Here is a 22,028-nt window from a genome sequence, read left to right as displayed (position 1 = left end):
TCGATTTATGAAACTTCTTAAATAAAGAGAAGATGGCTTAGGTTTTGCTCTAAAGTGTCGTTGCAGTTTATTGTACTGGCTAACCAGTTGCAAAATTTTAATAAGAATCAAATGAAAAACTGCATTTCCAAAGTTAATGAAAAATGGACTAATTAAAAGTATCACTTTACTCAATAGAATTTTCGGTTTTTCCTCGCAAACGGCTTCTAAATAATATTTAAATTTTAAAAAGTATTTACAAACTATAAATCTATAACTTTTATAGCAAACATTTTTCCTGACAGTCGGTTACAGGTAAATGTGAGGCAATTTTTAGTTAGATTCCTTTTAAACCCGTTAAGAATTAAATAAAACACAAAACATTTAGTGTAGGCAGAAAAATGATAAGTTGCGACGTTAAGGATAGCTGGAGAAGATTTCTCTTTACCCTACTTTAAATAAGTAAATTTATTTACATGTAAATAAGAATTAAGTACTATCAAGTTTGCTTCAGGTAAGAAAAACTAGATGTGGCAGCTTGGCCAGAATCACTTTAATCATATTCTAGAAAATCAAACAGATTTACGAGCATACCATTAATGGGATGTGTTTATACGTGATTTGCGAGCCTTGCGCATACATGGTTTGAGCATTAACTTCCACATTATTAAAACATGTATTTTACACTTTACAGCAAATAAGTTGGGCACAATGTACAATCGAGTAAAATAGTGTTAAAGACCTAAATTTTATTTTATTCTATTTTTATATGAACTGAATTCAGTAGATATTATTGTGCTGACTGCAATTTATCTAGAATATTTTTCCCATTTTTAGTTTTATGAATGAACTCTATATAAATGTATTTCCAGTCCAGTGAGTTCTTTCACTGTATTTCCAGTCTGTTCATCTTTTTCTCGTAATGTCAAAGAATATTTTTTTAATTTTATTTTGCTCGATAAAATAAAAATTCTGAAACAATTTTAATTCATTTTTCGTGCTCCATTCATGAATCCATTTGATTGACAGTCAATCGTGGAATCTCTTTTAATTATTAAAATTATTACATTTGAAAAAGACTGGCCAATAATTTCGTAGGTAGAATATGAATCTATCGAATATGAATCTATCAAATATGAATCAATCGAATATGAATCTATCGAATATGAATCTATCGAATATGAATCTATCGAACATGAATCTATCGAATATGAATCTATCGAACATGAATCTATCGAATATGAATCTATCGAATATGAATCTATCGAATATGAATCAATCGAATATGAATCTATCGAATATGAACTTATCGAACATGAATCTATCGAATATGAATTTATCGAACATGAATCTATCGAATATGAATCTATCGAATATGAATCAATCGAATATGAATCTATCAAATATGAATCTATCGAATATGAATCTATCGAATATGAATCTACCGAATATGAATCTATCGAATATGAATCTATCGAATATGAATCTATCGAATATGAATCTATCGAATATGAATCTATCGAATATGAATCTATCGAATATGAATCTATCGAATATGAATCTATCGAATATGAATCTATCGAATATGAATCTATCGAATATGAATGAAACGTAGAGTAGAAGAATCTGAATTTAAAAAAATTTGTGAGTTGACATCTAGAGGATGATAATATTGGAAAGCGGATGGAGAATTCGCATCATATTTTTTAATTTAAAATGCTAATCATCCATTTTATTCAATTAAGCGTTTTCTTTCAAACATTAAAACTTGTATTTAGTAATGATAAAGGTTTACGTTGTTTACGTCATATGATAAGTTTGTTTTAGCCAAGATATTTGAATCTTTATTCAGGCTTTTACTGTACTGAAATAATTTACAGAGAGTTTTGTAAGCCTAAATCTGATGGGCGCTTAGAAGATCTAGTGCGTGCCAGTGTTTGTACATGGAACGCGGTTAGGTTTAAAGTGTAGTATGTTCCAGATCTGTCTCTCACAGAGTATATGAGAGAGACAGGAGGCGAGAGAGTGCGTAATGATGAGCCAAGTTTTCTTCTGCGTTCAATACAAATCCTAGGCATACATCAACTTCTTCTACTTCGTCTACATGTGGTTTTGTGTGAATACTCAAGCATCTGTACAATTACCCGTATCAAGATGGTATTACCCGTATATCTTCAAGATGGTATTACATCCTGACTACTGAAGAAGTGCACAGACATTTCCATCGACGGTTTAAGATCTCTACAGTTTAATGTAATCTCGTCGTTACTCTCGAGACTGAATTTATCATTGTTTGGCACTCATCGTCAGTAATAAACTAAATTCTTAGACCAATTTTTCTTATAATGATTTTGTTTTTTGTTTTTGCAATACTATCAAATTTGCTTATGATTAGCACTCAGTCTGTAATAATATTTACTGTTATTTATCGCGAATAAGAAGAAAAGTTATACCATCTATTATTCAATTTATACCATGGAAAGTTTTAATAAATTGAAATGAAAACATTTTAATGGAATCTTTTCGTATAATTAATAATTTCCTTCGCTTTTTAGAACTTCGGAAGTTCTGATCTATCAATTTTGTGTTTTATTAATCAGGAAGTGAATTATTAAACTTGTTAATTTGCAAATTTCCTTCTTCTCAAAAGAATTCTTTACAAATAGCAGTTCCTGTTTTAAAATAATCAAATTGATGCTGATAGATTGTTTTCCTTTTCATTAATCAATTGTTATTCCTTTTAATTTTTTTTAATAGTGACTTATGGAATCTGACTTAAATAACATCCTGCTAGAAAGTCACGTCGCAGCTGGGTACACTGTTGCTTATTTTCTGTTTCCGCTGGTAATTGAAGGTTACTATTACACTCATCGTTTCAACATTTTATCTTCTTGGCGAACCGCTACATTTCTTGCATCGGTTGTGATTACGATACTTGATTTCTCAGCAATCTAGGCAAATTGAAGCGATCACGACAAAATACTTCCGGCATCTTCCTGGCTAAGCAAAAACAACTAATATCTCTAGTTAATACTAATCTTTCTTTTTTTAGTAATGAAAATAATTAATTAAAAAAAGGAAAATTAATAGCGTCAGAATGAATTTAAGGATTTCGCCAATGTTACTTAAATTGATCCCTGAAATTTTATCTGCCAAGAGTTGATCTGCAAAAATTAACCTCTTCTACTTACAGCATTTACTAACACACTTCAACTACACCGACGGTCTATGAGCATGGATAATGTCTTTAGAGATGATTTTTTTTATTTTGATTATTGTATTTGTAGACGCGCGAAGGCACCCTCACCCAGAAGTGGAAAACGCGAGAGTTTTTAGAGAGGGTTAATCTCTAGTGGCCTTAGTGCGTAAGCCCCACCACCTCGGCAAGGTTGGACACCAAGTGGGGGTCAAGGCCTGAAGGGCCAGGCTCATATAGAGGGCAAACTAAAGATACCGAGATAACCCTGCAGATGTAGATGGAGAAAAACTGATGCTGAATAGAAGTATGTTTAATATAAAGGATACAGGAAGGCGGTTGTTGCTCCTTCTTCTTGCCAATGAACAAGATGCACTGTAGCTTGGAAAGAACAGAAATGGAAACACAGCGAAGGTTATAGAATCCGAGGCTACAGAAAAGGCATGGCGGGAAAGTTAAAGAGCCGCCAAGTAGAGCTGAGTACGACTGAACTGTATTTTTTTTTATTGTATGTAACATTTTTAAAAAGACTTTAAATAAATAATAATACGCTTCAACTTACCCATTTCCCACACATTTTCACAGAAATGCGTTTTTATCAAGATAACCTATAGTTTAAAGCATTGTTTTGTGTATAGTGATTATATTTTGTGATTATTATAGCCTTGAAACAACTTCTATTAAGGTGTCATACCAGGTGATGCTGTTCTTGTCACTGAAATCAATTACTGCTTCGTTGCTGAAGTTCGGGAAGGGTGTACCAAACTTCTGTAAAGAAGAACTTGAACAATGTCATGCTAATTACTTTCATACGCAAGTAATATCTTATTTTCTTAAAATCTTTAAAACTTTTATTAAAGCTAAACATCTCTTTACTTCTTTTACTAACCATCAGAGAATGAAGGAGGTGATCAGATATTGTGAAAGTTTTGAAATAGTGGTTTTTCCTGGAGAAACACAATTTGAGTCACTCTAAGACACCAGCAATTTTTAGATGTTCACGGTTTTGTGTAAACAGTCGCACGACTTACACTAACCGCTATTTGTTTTATTAAATTATTTTGATACTTAGAATTCGTTCTAAAAAGATAGTTGACTTTAATAATTACTTATTTAATAATGGTGATTAAGTTTTAATTGAAGAGAGTCACTCACCTCCACCAGGTCTCCATTAAAAATCCAATTTTCCCGACCAAAGTGACACACCCGAACATAAATTATGAACAAGTTAAAATGAAACTCTAAGTGAAATATTTGAAAACTACTAGAAACAGCGGTCTGAACGGTCTTTCTTTAAACTAATAAACTTCTATCTCGAAGTTTTTATTGGACATTTTAAACTTTTAAATTACGAATTATATTATATAGAGCTGGAACCGCGCAATATACTGAAATAACATTTTAAAAGAAGTATTTGACTTTATCTCTTTCAAGAAATTCGGTTTAAACAAAGTTTTCTGGACGAATATTGCAAAATAAAATTAATCTCTGTCCTGCCCTAGAGCTTCTTGTACATCTGGTAGCGTGGTTTTAGTGTGGGGTTGGCTTTAACTGGGTAGGCTTTTCAAATACTTATATACAGGGTGTTCATTTTAAGACGGCTCAAATGCATTTCATGCTTAAACGGTAGATCTGAGCAAAAAATGGTAGAGGAAAAATTTGTTACCCGTCACGTCTAGTTTCAGAATATGTGACTTGATTTTAGATTCCTGATCGCGTACAAAGGCTCCTTTGGTCTTCTCCTCTGGTTCGCAAGCCAGGTTAGCCAGGAGATTATTAACTTCTCTCTGTATCTGAGGAGGCACTTTGAAGGTACAGTACATGCATTATTTGATAAATTAAGGAATAAGTTTGATCCTTTACAGGAAAGATCACTTAAATATGTGGCAGGTTTCCAATTTGTTTGGTAATTAAACGCAACTCTCCCAAAATTACCAAATAATTATTAAACCTTCTTGTTTGTATCAGATGTAAAATTAATTTTTAGCCATTTTGTGAATGCTTGAGAACATCTAAAGCACTTAACATTTGATTTTTCTTAGAAAAATCACTCGGAAAACGACTTATTTCCCGCTATTAAGATAAATACTAGCTTTACGGCCTTGGCAATATTTTTAGTAGAAAGGGGATGAAAAAATACAAAAAAAATGACCTATCCTACCTATTCTTTCTCTTTGATAACAAGTTAAAAAATTGAAATATGATTAATAAATACCAGATTTTGAAATGGCCTAGTACCTTTAATTTTAGTGAAATCGAATTGCGGTTTCCGATTTCTTTCATAACTTTTTATACTCTTTAAAACTGTGTATATGAAAATGGGGGTCAAATCAAATCAAAAAAGCTACGGGCGCCAATAACCTGAGATGTTGACGCGCCTTAAATCATTAAAAAATAAATAAATAAATAATTTTCATTTTCCAGCCGATCTTACTGAATTAATTCAAATAAAAATAAAAACATTTAGACTTTAAATTTAATGAAGTTTTTCTGTTTGAAATAATTCTTCGTTTATCTCTCTGACTTCTCCGTAAGGCTGGCCTACGGATCCTCAATACCATTAAGCGCTACTCAGAATTGGAGTGGATGACTGCACAAATGCGGAAAGCTAGCATTTTGTCTAATAATTGAACATTCAGGCAGAACATGGTTTTTTTGAAGCTTTTTTAATAATCAAATATATTGAGACAGACTTAGCCTTGGAGCGTAAAAGGAAAGCTACACCAATTTCCACAACACCCAACCATTTTAAGCGGTGGCGTCCTCGTCTTCTTGGACCTCCTGACTTTCAGTCAATCGCAGCACGAGGCTATCTTAAAAATTGGCGATTATATCTAGCTCTCCGACAATGTCATCATCGTTAAGTTCATCATTAACTTAGATTTGCCATTTCCTATTTATACATTTTGAATTGTATAACATTTCTTAAAAACTCTATTCTTTAAAATCCAGCATTTTTGGAATCCTGTATGTAAAATGTACTTGGTTTCAAAACCATTGCTTTTGTTCAACTAAAACAAAATAGAAATTAACGAAATAATTTGTATACAAAAAAATATTTGTTTATTTAAAATTTTTTTTCATTAAATTGTTCTAAATTTGGTCATATTTTGGAATAAATCACGATAGAAATCTACCAATCCCAACTATTAAAACCTCTTCTTCAAATACTCCATTATAATCATCGTTATATTGGGAGTCTGTAACTTCTATAACTCGCTGAGTCAACATTTGTTCAAACAATACATTTGCTTTCTAGAACAGCAAAACGATGAACGTTTTATATCTATATGCAATAGTATGAGTTCCAGTTATAGTATGAGGCAATGGTAAAAGATGGGGTATGTATAGTGAAAGAATAGAGCTCAGGTGAACATCACGCACATTCGTTATTGATTCTTCCGTATTTACTAGATTAACAGTCCATAATTTGGTAAATATCGATCTCTAGATATCTACATTAGAGGGGAAAATGAATTTTTGTTTCTTTCGTATTCACCTTGTGTATTGACACAACTTGAAAGTTCCAAACATTATTTAAATGTTTTGAGGATTTTCCAATTTTTGTAAATGAGATTTCACGAACAAGACAATGATTTGAATTACTGTGAATTAAAATTAAAAAAATCTTGCGCATTTATTTACATGTGAATCGAGATACACTTTTTTTTCGCATTTTTCCCAGGTTAATTGATTTTTCTTTGGGAACTGCAACTTAAAGCACCCGTTTTGAGAGTCACTTCAATGTAATATTTTTTCGAAAAAGGTTTCAACAAATTGTATTAACTTGGCCGTGCTTACTGCTTAATAAATAATAGTAATTCTTTTAAATATTATCCCCTGAACAATAAATGTGTTGGATTCTAAGAGTGGTATATGTTACTGTAACATTGAGAAGATATAGTAACGTTGATTGTCAGAGCAACTAATTAATTTTTTCTACTTGGTAGTGCAATTTATGGATACTTTGGATTTTGCAAGAAAAAGAAAAAAAGATTAGGTTGTTTGTGAAGTTAAATTGTATCTACCTGCAGGAATACTTTTTGAAAAAAAAACGTGAGTTTTTGAAAAACCTTTGAGGAATTTACATTCCCGGAATGGCCTTTTTGTTTAAGAGTCTAGTAATATAATATGAGTACTTAGCAACCGAAATAAATTACTAATTATATTTAAAATTAAGTTCCTTGAGTTCGTGGGATAATGAATCGTCTAAAATTTTAGATGTGTACAAAGAGAACTTTACACAAGTATGTACGAAAATGGCTGCACAGGGGCCATTACAATGCATTAAATAAATCAATAGATTATATCCCTCAATTAAAATATACTAACAAAATTGGCGTAATAATGAAATGAAGAAAATTAAATTATAAACCATTTGAAAAACAAAAACACAGTTATGTTCAATATGCAGACTAACAGAACTAGAAAATACAATAGTTATTGTGGGGGACCGCCCGAATCTTATTTTGATTAAAAAATGTAACCTTCTAGTCGGCTAGGCGGTATGAAACAAAATATTTATGTGATTCATGTTGATAACGTTGGTACTGCAAAAAGTGCTAGTTCCACGTTGCTAATTGTAATAAACTATAAAAATAAAGAGTTTTGTGGTGTTTTGTATTTTTTTGTGATTCGAATTGGTAGTAAATAATAGTAAACCCACAGTTATCACTTTCATAGCAGTATGCCCTATTTTCAGCTCATTTAGAAAAAAAAAAGTATTTAAATATAGAAAATATGTCAAAAGAAGAATTGATAAACATTTTAAATGGAGAAAATTTAATAGGTTTATACTGTTTTGTAATAAAAGCAGGGCAATATAAGAGTTTTTTGATTTCAGAATTTAATTATTAATTTTTTGGTTAGTTTGATTTTGTTTTCATTTAGAAGTGAAGTTTTTTTATTTTTTGTGTTAATTTATTTTCAGTATTATGAAAGTAATGATTTGTTTTTTGAAGAACTAATACTCCCGGCAGACGGTACATTGCACCATGCTGTATTTTTCTTATTATTGTAAGTAATACATAAATTGTAAATATATCTTGATCAATAAAAGAAAAAAAAAATATATAATACACATAAACTGCATTGTAATAATATTTTAGATTAAGCCTAAGCTATATATTTGCCAGTAAAATATGTTGCTTCAAGTATCTGTTTAGAAGATAATCTCAAATAATTAAAAGAATAGCAACTAAGTAATGCTCAAACTAGACAGGTAATTTAGTTGTGATGGGTTCCTTAATTGTTATACAAAGTGGGCTTAAACTTTTCTCATCTTTGACTACACTGATGTCTTCAATGATAATAATTGGATTGTTATTAATGTGATATGAGGTATCTGATGAGATGAACAGATGAGAACTTCTAAATGTTATTGAGGATATTACATTAAGAGAGGGAATGTTGAAGAACCATCTCTTCTTGATGGAAAGTTTTATTTCTACATTTAGGCCAAGAATGAGTGAGAAAAAAATGTAGTTCTTGTTGAGTTGGGCAGATAGACTTTTCCTGAATGAAGTAATATATATTTGGGGAGCATCCAAATGTGGATCAATCAATTGGTTTTTTTGTAATTGATACTTTAAAGCTTCAATGATTTTTGATGATAATATTGGTAACTATTATTACTTAAAAGTTGTGTCATTTTAAAAAGTCGGCAATGAAATTTGGGACAAAAAATTGTAGTAGAGTATTGCTAATTTTTCATGTTGTCCAACTACAAATCGATGTCTTGGAATAGTGATTTTAAACATACTATAAATTTCTTCCGTTGATTTATTAAATAAAACCTAAGGCCAATGCTGACAATATCTTAAATACATCTTAGTTTTATGTTCTTTAACCGTTCAGAACTTCGCTGAAGTTTATAGCCTTAAGCTCCAATAACCATTTAAAGTTAGTACAGATTTTTCAGGCCCTTATATTAAATTAAATTAAATTGGCACCCCTTAAATTAAAAGAATAACAATACGGACCCAATCTCATTTCCAGCAATTTAATGTTCTTTATTAATTTAGGATACTAATAACGTATCTTGGCTACATACAGTTGTAACTTCATTAGATGGTTCTAAATTGCATTCTAGTAAAAGTTTGGTTTTGTAATTCTCCGAAATCTTCTTTCACAACACTTGAGCAAGACTGTTAAGTTGGATACCACTGACCTGACTAGAAGATTGACTAGTACTGTTTTAGCTAGCTGCCTCTGGTCACTGAAAACTTCAGAAACGGACTTTGAGACGATAGACTCAGGAGTATTTTATTTATCTACAAATTTGTGTATTTTGTTTTTTAAGTAAGGATATACCAATCTTTTATTTGAAAAAAAAAGTAGCTGTGAATTTAATAGCAGTTTTACATCTTTTATCAGTTCCAGTAGAAGAATTCAAGCTCAATTTAATGGCAATGCTAGTTTTTATTACGAAGTTAAGGTTCTTTATCATTCCTCTTTTTTTTACCACGCACTTAATTAAAAATAAAACAAGTAGAAAATTTGATCGTGATCAAGTTGCTAATCTGATAAACTGTTCATAAAAAATAAAGTTTCACTTGCAGAAAATTATTCGCTTTTATTAACTTTGAAAATAGTCTCGAGTCAATCCTCTATTTCTTTTTTAACATTACACATTCTGTTCTATTTTGAAACGTTCAACTGTAAACCTATACTTCAGTGAAAAATGATTAAAAATTCGTAATCTTGGATTGTGAAGAGTTTGCATTAAATTTAAATTAAACATGGCACGTATTGGTTTTAGTTTTGGGGGGCTTTGGACTACTAAATAGAAATCCTGTCACAATCTATGTATCCCATGCTACCGATTGAGACCAGAAGTTCAGTCTATTAAAGTCTGATTAGATTTCCTCCAAAATAAGCCAATCGAAAGTGATTTTTACTTTGACGACTTTTAATTTTACTTTTATAAGATTGATCCAACAATTTGTGGGGCCCCCTGATTGCGATAAATTGCCAAAAATTTCAAAAGTTTCAATTTAAATGTTACCAGTTTCGTGTAGATGTTACCAGCGTACTCCACAAATAAATTTTCGACAAAATTAGACCTACTTTATTGAATATATATTTATCCATTTGCTTTTCCTAAAAAATAGCTTCTACAATTTCCTTCAAACTCTAAGTCTGTTACTTTGTCTAATTATCTCAAGAAAATTTATTTAAGAAAAGTTCTTAAGGAGGAGGATAGCTTTCCTCTAAAGCTTTCCTTATTTCCTCCTCACTGGTTTACACTGTGACTCGTTTTTTTTTTTTGTTTTTTTCACTTTATTTTTATATTTACAACTGCAACAATTGTTGCACCAAGTAAATCTGATCTTATTGGTTCAGTTCTCTTGAAAAGTCATGGTTGGAGCAATCACCCACTGGCGAAACTCCTTCACAATGATTTAATCACAACAGATCTCTAGGCCATTTTCGCTTCAGTCGACGAGGAGGATTGTCTGGAAGGTTTAGAGAGGAGAGTTGTTGGACAAGAGGATTAGGATGGAGAGCTAGGAGGCTGTGAAATTTACGGTAGCGAGTCTTTATTAGGTCAGTGACGAAAGGGATGTGAAGGTCAGTGTGAATGGTAAGGTCAGAAATGTAGTAAGGAGCATTCAGGATTTTCCGTAGGATTTTTGACTGTAGTGTCTGCAGGCGTTTGGAGTTAGAAGGTTTGGTTGAGCCCCACACTTCAGCTCCGTATGTCCATATGGGTCTTAACAGTGTTTTGTAAATTGTCAGTTTGTGGTTCAAGTCGAGTTTGGATCTGCGGTCAAGTAGTCTAGTAAGTAGCTTGTAGCGTCTGTTCACGTCTTGTCGTTTCAGTCGAGTATGTGGGTTCCAGGTGAGTCTCTTGTCAATGTACAGTCCTAAGTATCGTACTACGTCAGCTGGAGGAATCGTTACACCGTTCAGTAGAACTGGTGGACTTGCAGATTTTCGTAATGTAAAAGTAATGTGCCCTGATTTTTGTTCATTAATTTTTATTTTCCATTTTCGGAACCAGGTTTCGAGAAGATTTAAATGGATTTGACTGTTCTGACTGGCTTGTATCGGATCGGAGTGGGAAGAAAGTATGGCAGTATCGTCAGCGAATGTTGGAACTATTGTATTTTGAGATAGAGGTAAGTCAGCAGTGTATATTAGAAAAAGAAAAGGGCCTAGAACGCTTCCTTGAGGGTTGTGACTCGTAAAATTATAAAATGTTCAACTAAAATTCCTATTAAAAAAAAAAAAAAAAATTCAAGTGGTGTACCATGGCTGCAATTTCTCCCTAAACATTTAGACCAGTACTTGCTGCAACTTTCTGTAATATAGGGAAAGTTTTCGAACGATGTAAAGTACAACCCATAACGGGCCTTACACTTAGACTGAAAGTTCGTTTTAAGAGGTTTCGGTTATAGGGAATGTTAGGTTTCCCTGTAATGTTTACCAGTTTTTCTTACTTACCAAATTCTTATTTAGATAAATCCATAATAGGAAAAGTTTTTTGTATGAATTTCTCAAGTTAATGACCTTTAAAGTTATCCTGCTATACTCCAAATTCTTAAGAATTTTATTAACATAACAGGGTAAGGTTATATGAAGTTCAACCTTATTATAAACAACTATCTTGTCTCATGTAACGGTGCGTATATCGCAAAGTGATTGACAGTAATGAATGCACAACACTCTACCTTCGAACTGACAACATAAAAATTCTTGAAAAGTAATCATTTCTCTTGTAAAAATTGCCTTCAAAAATCTACATTTAAACTTTTCAAATGCCTCATGAGAATAAAAAAATAGCTCAGAAAGAAACTACTATTTTTTCAAATACAGTGTACATTTGTTTGAGATCAGCTGTCAAACTTTAGCAGTTTATACGACTGGATAACACATTTATCGCTTGCAAAGTCAATCGAAACAATATCATCTATCGTTTTGCACAGTATCGTCATTTTACTTGAATATTGACGAAGTAGGAGCAATTTAATCATCGTCAAATTTTAATATCTTTCTCTGACATTTAAATCATTTCATGAACTTCAAGAAATTTCTCCTAACCAAAAAAAAAAAAAAAAAAAAAACAAGAAAATTGACGAGAAATGCAATTTTACTGAGTAGGTATCAGAAATTTTACAATATTTCTATGAAAATGGAATGCTAACTGACAAGAATAGTTATTTATTTAACAAGTGTGGGAAGTAGTACTTTTCCTCACGCGAGGCAGGGTTTGCACGCACGAGCGAGCGAAGCGAGGCGAGTGCAAGTGCAAATTGCCGAGTGTGAGGAAAATACTTTACACTCGAGTTAAATATTATATTTTTTCTGCAACCATTAGATTTATTAACTAAAAAAATTAAGAATTTCATTTTTACAGCCTACAAAAAGTAATTTATTTATTATAAACATTTATTGTTATATTACAATTATTTACATTACTACGTATTTACATTACTTATTACATTTTCTGCTGTTTCTTTTATTGATGGAGTGTTTTCTAAACAGGAATCACAAGAATCCATTTTAAATTTCTATAAGGTAACACTATAACCTTTTTAACTGTTATAATTAAAAATATCTAATTATTTATTAAAGTATTATTTTTATTTCTATATTCCTTTCAATTTTTATTTTATTTTTTAATATTCGTTTTTTAATTATTTAGTTACGTTAAATAAGCTTATTAAAGTTTTACAGAAAATATTTATGTTAATAACAAAACTTCTTATATCAAGGGAGCACAATAAAGTTTTTCCACTCACTTGTGCGGAAAGTGACACTAATGGGAATTTCCCCCCACTAGTGTGGGAAGTTGGGCATTACACAGCTGATTTTAATTGAGTAATGAGAACTTCCCTACATGGTTGCAGAAAAAAGAACATTTACTTTTACTTAAAACATGTGAAAGAACAAATAAAACCAAAAGTAGAAAAATTGTTGTATGGGAATCAGATATTAAATTGAGCATCAAAATCCTTGTTAAAACAGCGGAATTTGGTAGTTAATCTGCACGTGAGGTAGATCACAACTAGCCATGTTCGGTAGATGTAGAAAATTAAAATCTAATGTTTAATGCAGCATCATTCCTCTAAAGAATGAAATCCAAATGTTAAGGAAAAAAGCAAGATTGGAAAAAAATTTTGTCAGTTGTCAAAAGTGCATCAAGCGAATGTGATCTGAGTGGCTTACGTCAGAATTCTCGTCAAACCATTATTTATTTACGTATTTTAAGAAAAGCGAATGTACATAAGTGCATTTTATGATGTCGGTGTGTTTATATCGTTGAATTGTTAACAGAGTGGTTTGATCGATAACCGGGTCATGTAAAGACACAACTACGACCAAAAACACTCATAGAAAACTTATAAATTCTTCTGATGTTATCTTTCTGTTTGTCCCAACCATCAATTAATTCTAAAAGAAGAAATAACAAAACAAATAAAAACAAAATATACAACGTAAGAAATTAAACTTTTTTCTTTTCCCAAACTGGGTTAAAAAACACGCGCTGTTTCTTTAGTTTTCTGCCCCTTCATTTTTTAACTTCCTTTTACAAGAAATTATTTCCTTTTACACCTTTACCTCTGTACTTTGTTAATAATTATTTAAATCTGTCCTTCTGTACTATTTACATCTGTCATTATTTTGCGAATGTTTGTGCTTAATTGTGATTTCTATCATTTCACACTTTTTTTAAAACCAAAAATAGAAAATCTAAATTCTCTCTGTTTGAATCAGTAGAGAGGAAAATTTAAATTTAGCTCACATTTGAGCGAAGAAATTCCCTGCCTTTTACAACAGTATTAAGAGAAATATCCAGTTGTTTTAAGAAATTGACATCAATTCTAAGACTGGCCTGGATAAGGTGTGGCTATTGTAACTTCAGGTGACCCTCTTTGTGCTATCCACCACTGTTCTGGTTTTGGGACTACAGTGATGGAAATTAACGTTTTATCGCAACAATTAGACTAGAATTTCCACTTTTTCTTCGTATATTTGCACTTCTATCTTCAATTTAACGTGACCCTCTTTGTACTATCCACCACTGTTCTGGTTTTGGGACCAGAGTGACGGAAATTAACGTTTTATCGCAATAATTAAACTAGAATTTCCACTTTTTCTTCATGTATTTGCACTTCTACCTTCAATTTAACGTGATCCTCTTTATACTATCCACCACTGTTCTGGTTTTGGGACTACAGTGACGGAAATTAACGTTTTATCGCAACAATTAGACTAGAATTTCCACTTTTTCTTCGTATATTTGCACTTCTATCTTCAATTTAACGTGACCCTCTTTGTACTATCCACCACTGTTCTGGTTTTGGGACTAGAGTGACGGAAATTAACGTTTTATCGCAATAATTAAACTAGAATTTCCACTTTTTCTTCATGTATTTGCACTTCTACCTTCAATTTAACGTGATCCTCTTTATACTATCCACCAATGTTCTGGTTTTGGGACTACAGTGATGGAAATTAACGTTTTATCGCAACAATTAGACTAGAATTTCCACTTTTTCTTCGTATATTTGCACTTCTATCTTCAATTTAACATGACCCTCTTTGTACTATCCACCACTGTTCTGGTTTTGGGACTAGAGTGACGGAAATTAACGTTTTATCGCAATAATTAAACTAGAATTTCCACTTTTTCTTCATGTATTTGCACTTCTACCTTCAATTTAACGTGATCCTCTTTATACTATCCACCACTGTTCTGGTTTTGGGACTACAGTGACGGAAATTAACGTTTTATCGCAACAATTAGAATAGAATTTCCACTTTTTCTTCGGGTATTTGCCCTTCTATCTTCAATTTAACGTGATCCTCTTTATACTATCCACCACTGTTCAGGTTTTGGGACTAGAGTGACGGAAATTAACGTTTTATCGCAACAATTAAACTAGAATTTCCACTTTTTCTTCGTATATTTGCACTTCTATCTTCAATTTAACGTGACCCTCTTTGTACTATCCACCACTGTTCTGGTTTTGGGACCAGAGTGACGGAAATTAACGTTTTATCGCAATAATTAAACTAGAATTTCCACTTTTTCTTCATGTATTTGCACTTCTACCTTCAATTTAACGTGATCCTCTTTATACTATCCACCACTGTTCTGGTTTTGGGACTACAGTGACGGAAATTAACGTTTTATCGCAACAATTAGACTAGAATTTCCACTTTTTCTTCGTATATTTGCACTTCTATCTTCAATTTAACGTGACCCTCTTTGTACTATCCACCACTGTTCTGGTTTTGGGACTAGAGTGACGGAAATTAACGTTTTATCGCAATAATTAAACTAGAATTTCCACTTTTTCTTCATGTATTTGCACTTCTACCTTCAATTTAACGTGATCCTCTTTATACTATCCACCAATGTTCTGGTTTTGGGACTACAGTGATGGAAATTAACGTTTTATCGCAACAATTAGACTAGAATTTCCACTTTTTCTTCGTATATTTGCACTTCTATCTTCAATTTAACATGACCCTCTTTGTACTATCCACCACTGTTCTGGTTTTGGGACTAGAGTGACGGAAATTAACGTTTTATCGCAATAATTAAACTAGAATTTCCACTTTTTCTTCATGTATTTGCACTTCTACCTTCAATTTAACGTGATCCTCTTTATACTATCCACCACTGTTCTGGTTTTGGGACTACAGTGACGGAAATTAACGTTTTATCGCAACAATTAGAATAGAATTTCCACTTTTTCTTCGGGTATTTGCCCTTCTATCTTCAATTTAACGTGATCCTCTTTATACTATCCACCACTGTTCAGGTTTTGGGACTAGAGTGACGGAAATTAACGTTTTATCGCAACAATTAGACTAGAATTTCCACTTTTTCTTCGTATATTTGCACTTCTACCTTCAATTTAACGTGATCCTCTTTATACTATCCACCACTGTTCTGGTTTTGGGACTAGAGTGACGGAAATTAACGTTTTATCGCAACAATTAGACTAGAATTTCCACTTTTTCTTCGTATATTTGCACTTCTACCTTCAATTTAACGTGATCCTCTTTATACTATCCACCACTGTTCTGGTTTTGGGACTAGAGTGACGGAAATTAACGTTTTATCGCAACAATTAGACTAGAATTTCCACTTTTTCTTCGTGTATTTGCACTTCTACCTTCTATTCAAAGGTACTTAAAGTCGAAAGCAACGCAATCGCAATAACTTACACAATAAGAGAAAGTAACTGTTATTTACATTGAGTAAGAGAAAGGAAACCATCTGACCTTTAGATTATCAATTTGGCTGTGACGGATGGTTTTCATTGATTTGTTGTTTAAACTTTGACAAAAGATTTCCCTCCTTTCTGGATTCTAAGAATTATCTTCATTCCATCTCGCAACTAATAAATTTCACGATTGGGTTTTTATTTATTCAGGAATATTCTTCTTCGTGTTTCCTTTATTGGGAGGTAGGAGCACTTTTAATTCTCTAATAATTAATTAGTGAGCCATTATGTTCTTTCTTTCAGTCTTCTCGGTGGAAATGGGCAAAAATTAAACTTTACAAAGTAGGCTGACCCATTTCTTTTTTGTCTACGGGAATTTAATTATAACCAAACAAACTTGGAGATTAAATTCTTCAGATAGTTACCTCTAAATCCTCAAAAAATGATTGCGTAGAAAATTTCCAAATTTAAATAACAGACCGACAAATCAACTGAACTTGTTGTTCCTAAAACTAATAAATTATTGTAAGAGATTCAAATAAAATGCTTTCATCTCTTTTTTTAGCTCCCTTTCAGAGAGAGATAGAGAGGCCAATATTAAATTAAGGTATTCTCTCGATGAGAAATGAGCGCAGAATATTAATAAAATCACATTCAGAGTTGGCGGAATCAGTTCGGAATATTGAACTGTAATAGCTTTAAATAATTGAATTCAAGCGGTACCACAGCATATTAAATTGATGGAATTAAATGATACTCCAGGCGCTATTTCATGCATTCATCCAACAAATGATTTTGTTTTAATTTATCCACAAATTTTTACACCTAATTTAGGGGGAAAAAAATCTCTAGGGATATTCAGAAGACTCGAACTTTAAAAATTATTAATTGTATTAGGATTTGTAACCCTGATCATGCCTTCCTGGCAAAACCTTTTTAATCTCCTCCGTGTGGTTTAAATTAATTTTCTCACTAATTACCCCATTATTAATGAATTCTCGTTGTTTCTAGTTAGAGAATACTTAGCATTTATCTATGATTAGGGTACCCTACATAGTTTATTAAAACATTGGTTATTTCTATATATGTATAATGGACAAGGAATCCTCAGTTTATTTCGGTAGTATTTCACAAATTAATTAATTTTGTTTTTGTTTCATTTTATTTAACATGAAAATGCAGCATAACAAATCTGTTGTAAAAGATTAGCTGTTAATTAATGTGGCTAGTCTCATGCTCCAAGTGTCAGTGTTCTAATTACCTTGCCTTTACGTTAGTATCTTTGTAATTGATACTTCGTCCTCATCATCGTATTATCACTTGATTAGTATTATTTTTTTTTTGCGTTTATTTTCGCTACAATCAGCGCGTTAGCGCTATAAGTAACAGTGATAACAGTAACAATAAATAACAGAAGAATACGAGTGGAGAAGTTACCCAGCGGTAACACTCCAAAATAGGCTATTAGTCGCTCTCTTCACTTGAGAGGAGATCACGAGGCCACTGTCTCTTAAGGCGTCTTGTCGGGTTGTCAGAAAGAGTTCTAGAAGAAAGATTTTTAGCTAGAGGATTTATATGAGATTTCAGGTTGAAGTGGAGTTTTCTGTATCTTGTTTTAGCAACTTGTGTGACAAAAGGAATGTTAAGGTCAGTGTGTATAGTCCAGGTTGGAGACATAAAATGGAGCGTTTACGATAGTTCGAAGTATTTTAGATTGTAGCGATTGAATCCTTTGGAGATTGGAGCGTTTGGTTGAATCCCACAGCTCTATTCCATACGTCCAGAAGGGTCTTAAAATAGATGTATAAATCAGTCTTTTGTTGTCCAGAGAGAGTCTTTTAAGTAGTCGATAGCGTCTGTTTAGTTCTGTTCTTTTAAGTCTAGTGTGGGGGTTCCAAGAAAGTCTTCGGTCTAAGTAAAGCCGAAGGTAGCGGGCACGTTCACTACTAGTAGAGGTGTTAGGTTATATAAGACTGGAGGAAGAGTAATACGACGAAGAGTGAAGGTAATATTTTGAGACTTGGTTTCATTAAGTTTAATAGCCCATCTCTTGAACCACTGTTCTAAGGAGGAGAGATGTGACTGCAGATTTCTGTGAGCAAGTACAGGATCATGATTAGTGAACAGTAAGGCGGTGTCATCTGCGTATGTGAGAAGTGTAGTGTTAGGATCTGTTGGTATGTCTGAAGTGTTAATTATTTAAATTCTAGTTCTGTTAATTATTATTCTTTTAAACGTAAAGTATGTGAGATCAAAATTATTCTCTTAATAAGCAGTAAGGTCCAACCAGTCAATTTTTTAGATAATCACAAAGCCAACAGCATTGTGACCTTAAATATCTATCGTGCCACTAATTTGTTAGCTAAAATTTGTTTGTGGGCTCCCTAATTCTGAGCAATTGAACTGAACAACTGAAGAAATGGCATGTTAATTTTTCCTATGGTTTTGTCACACCATAAAATGGATTCAAAATTTATTATACTTTACCAGCGCTGGTCCAATGTGAACTAATACTTTGTACACATAGGTAACGCTGTTTTAGTTACAGTAAATGATGTATAATTAGTATTCTTTGCTTTTATAAAGGTTGGTCCAAATATCAACTGTTTTGAATCTTGTTTAGAAAATAAATAAATAAAAAGAGATACAAGTTCCTGTTTATTTACTTAAATGTTAATTGTAAATTATTTTTAATTTTCGAGCTTCTGTAAAACGATTTACAAGAAATAGGTTTGCTGTCAGAACATGGAAAATTAAAAAAATAAAAAAAGAAAAAGTAAACTAAAAAATTTTAAATTCCAAATAAGAACGAAATGGGGAAAAATTTATATTATTCACTACACGTAACGTATTATATTTTGAGTAATTACGTATACAATGTATTCATAATTAATTTGTAAAGTAAAGTTGACACAAATTCAGCTACCATTATACATTTTTTAATATTTTATTTTTCCAAACAGCTTGTTATTTCAAAATTCAATATGCAAAATTTTATTAATTTATGAATTTCACGGACATTTGCCAATATTTCAAATTTTCTTCTCTTGTAGTGACGCATAAATTCAGATTCAATATTCACGGTTATACTAGCTATATTTCCATTTTTAGATTGTTTACGCATTGATTTTTTTTTATTATTAGTAGCAATGTTAAGTAAAGTACTGCTTTCATTGTTTTTGAGTTCTTAATAATAATTGTAATTTAGACATTGTTAACAACCCAAATAATTATTATCTTTGAATATTTAAAATGTTATTTCAGTTTGAACACGGCAATCCCATAATTGTTCGTGATAGAAATATTCTAAACTGTTCGAATTCTGATGAATTAATTCGAATGTATTTTTGACTCTTTTTTGAGGAAGTTTTCTCAAAAAAATAGTTCCGATAACTTTGTTTTGAAACAAAGTTTGTTTTTTTTCTTTTTTGTACTGGCAAGGTGATCCACTACTTTTAATTTGATGTCCCAGGACTATCCGTTTTTCTTGCAGCTCGGTTTTCAAACGGTCCAATAACGATGAATAATATGCACCTGTAATAGTTTTACCCTTTTCCAGATAGTCGATGAGGATTATTCCTCGCGAATCCCAAAAGACACTCGCCATAATCTTTCCGGCCGAAGGAACGGTCTTCGCCTTTTTTGGCGCAGATTCCCTCTTGGTAACCCATTGTTTAGATTGTTCTTTGGTCTCAGGAGTGTAGTGATGTATCCATATTTCATCCACAGTGACGAAACGACGCTTAAAGTCCTGCGGATTCTTCTGGAACAGCTGCAAACCGTCCTTACACGATTTCGTTTTTGGTCAAGCGTGAGCAATCGCGGCATCCATCTTGCGGATAGCTTTGTCATGTCCAAATGTTGATGCAAAATATTTTGTACCCGTTCATTCGAGATGCCCACAGCACTAGCAATCTCATGCACCTTCACTCTTCTGTCATCCATCACCATATCAAGGATTTTATCAATGATTTCTGGAGTAGTAACCTCAACAGGGCGTCTAGAACGTTCAGTGTCACTTGTGCCCATATGGCCACTCCGAAAATTTTGAAACCACTTATAAACTGTTCTAATCGAAAGTAAAGAGTCACCATAATGTTTATCAAGCTTCTCTTTAGTCTCCTGAGGCGTTTTGCCTTTCATAAAGTAGTGTTTAATCAACACACGAAATTCTTTTTCGTCCATTTTTTGAAAATCACTCGACTTCCTCGATTCAAACGAATGCCAAACACAAAGAAATAGACCGATCTGGCTGAAACTTGGTGTGTGTTCTTCCAAGAGATGCTACTAACTAAACATAACCTCGATACGCGCCAGTAGTGTTATCTCTCTGACTTTGCACGGACTTTTCAAACGACCCTCGTAATAGATCAGATAAGTTACAACATCAAGATTTATACTAAGAATTAGTTATGTCAGTGTTCGCACCACGTTGTTTTTTTTACAATTTCAACTTCTTGCTTTGACCCAACTACCACAAAATCCAACTTATCTAATTTTGTTAGTTTTACTGACACCTTTTCTGTAACTTCAATTTCTGATTTACAAACATAAATATTTTAAGTTATGTACATTAGATGGCCAATTAAACATAAGTGCAAATTTATATGCTTAAATATAATGCAATGAAATAATAACCAATTGCATTTGATGAAAATGCGCTGAATGGGCTAATCTATTATTTATTTAAATTTTTCTTCAACATGTTTGAAAAGGATTTTTGTTTTTAGGAGGAAAACATCTGCTTGAGTTTCATTAATTATTCATGTAATGGACCAACTTTTTCTCTATTTTACTGTTTATGTTCCTATCTCTAAGGAATGTAAAGTCACAAAAGAAATACAATTAATATATTGTAACGAAGTTGACCTGGGCAGAAACGAAAGGCCTAGATTGTTCTAGGAGTTGAGCGACCAAAGTCTGTAACAGGCCACCACTGTGTAAACAAAAGGGCCGGTCTCTGCCTGAGGAGAAAAGAAAGGCCTAGATTGTTCTAGGGGTTAAGCGACCAAAGTCGGTAACAGGCCACCACTGTGTAGACAAAAGGGCCGGTCTTTACCTGAACTGGAAAGGAAAGGGCTTTAGTTTAAGGAGTTTAGTGACCGTAGCCTGTAACGGACCACCGCTGTGTAAAAGCCAGCTAAGAGAAAGGCTCCGGTTGGGGTGGTGGCAGTATTTGTTTTCCCCAGGCAGTGATTGACAGGTGAGAGTGAGACAGACGAGTTGGAGAGAGACAGAGAATTGGAGGAGGCGGCCCTAGTTGGGGTGGTGGCAGTATGTGTTTTCCAGCCAATGAGCGGCAGGTGGGAGCAAGACAGGCGGAGTTGGAGTGTGACAGAAGGTTGGTGGAGGGCGGCCCTAGTTGGGGTGGTGGCAGTGTGTGTTTTCCTCAGCCAATGAGCGGCCGGTGGGCGTTAGACAGACGGAGTGGGGCAGTCGCAGTTAAAGGGAGGCAGACACAGCTGGAGAAGTCAGTTATTAGAGTTTTTAGTGAAGTCTTTGAGTGAGTTTTGAGTCAGTCTTGGAAAGTTAGTTTGGAGAGACACTTTGGAAGTGACAGTTCTTGAGGAGAGTCAGTGTTGCGAAGTGCTTCGGAGTTAGCCAGTTAGGCAGTTAGTGAATAGTGCTTTAATAGTGCGATTGAGTCTAGCGCAATTCGGTGCAGT

General features: G+C 33.0%; 1 protein-coding gene across 5 annotated transcripts in view; it reads left to right on the top strand.

Moving 5' to 3' along the window:
• Positions 1-22,028, top strand: part of SK (small conductance calcium-activated potassium channel) — a 636,287-nt gene that overhangs the window by 107,795 nt on the left and 506,464 nt on the right. For 3 of the 5 annotated variants that reach the window (XM_074123007.1, XM_074123006.1, XM_074123002.1), the window contains exons 3-4: positions 8,106-8,191; positions 11,181-11,298. The exons of the other annotated variants lie outside the window; for them this stretch is intronic. The gene's annotated coding sequence lies outside the window, so the exon portion shown is untranslated. The remainder of the gene's footprint in view (positions 1-8,105; positions 8,192-11,180; positions 11,299-22,028) is intronic. 5 annotated transcript variants of the gene reach the window in all.

Source organism: Rhodnius prolixus, unplaced genomic scaffold (assembly GCF_049639745.1).
Source record: "Rhodnius prolixus isolate KJV_2025 unplaced genomic scaffold, Rpr scaffold_8, whole genome shotgun sequence".
NCBI classification, from domain to species: Eukaryota; Metazoa; Arthropoda; class Insecta; order Hemiptera; family Reduviidae; genus Rhodnius; species Rhodnius prolixus.
This window is presented reverse-complemented; position numbering and strand designations above follow the sequence as displayed.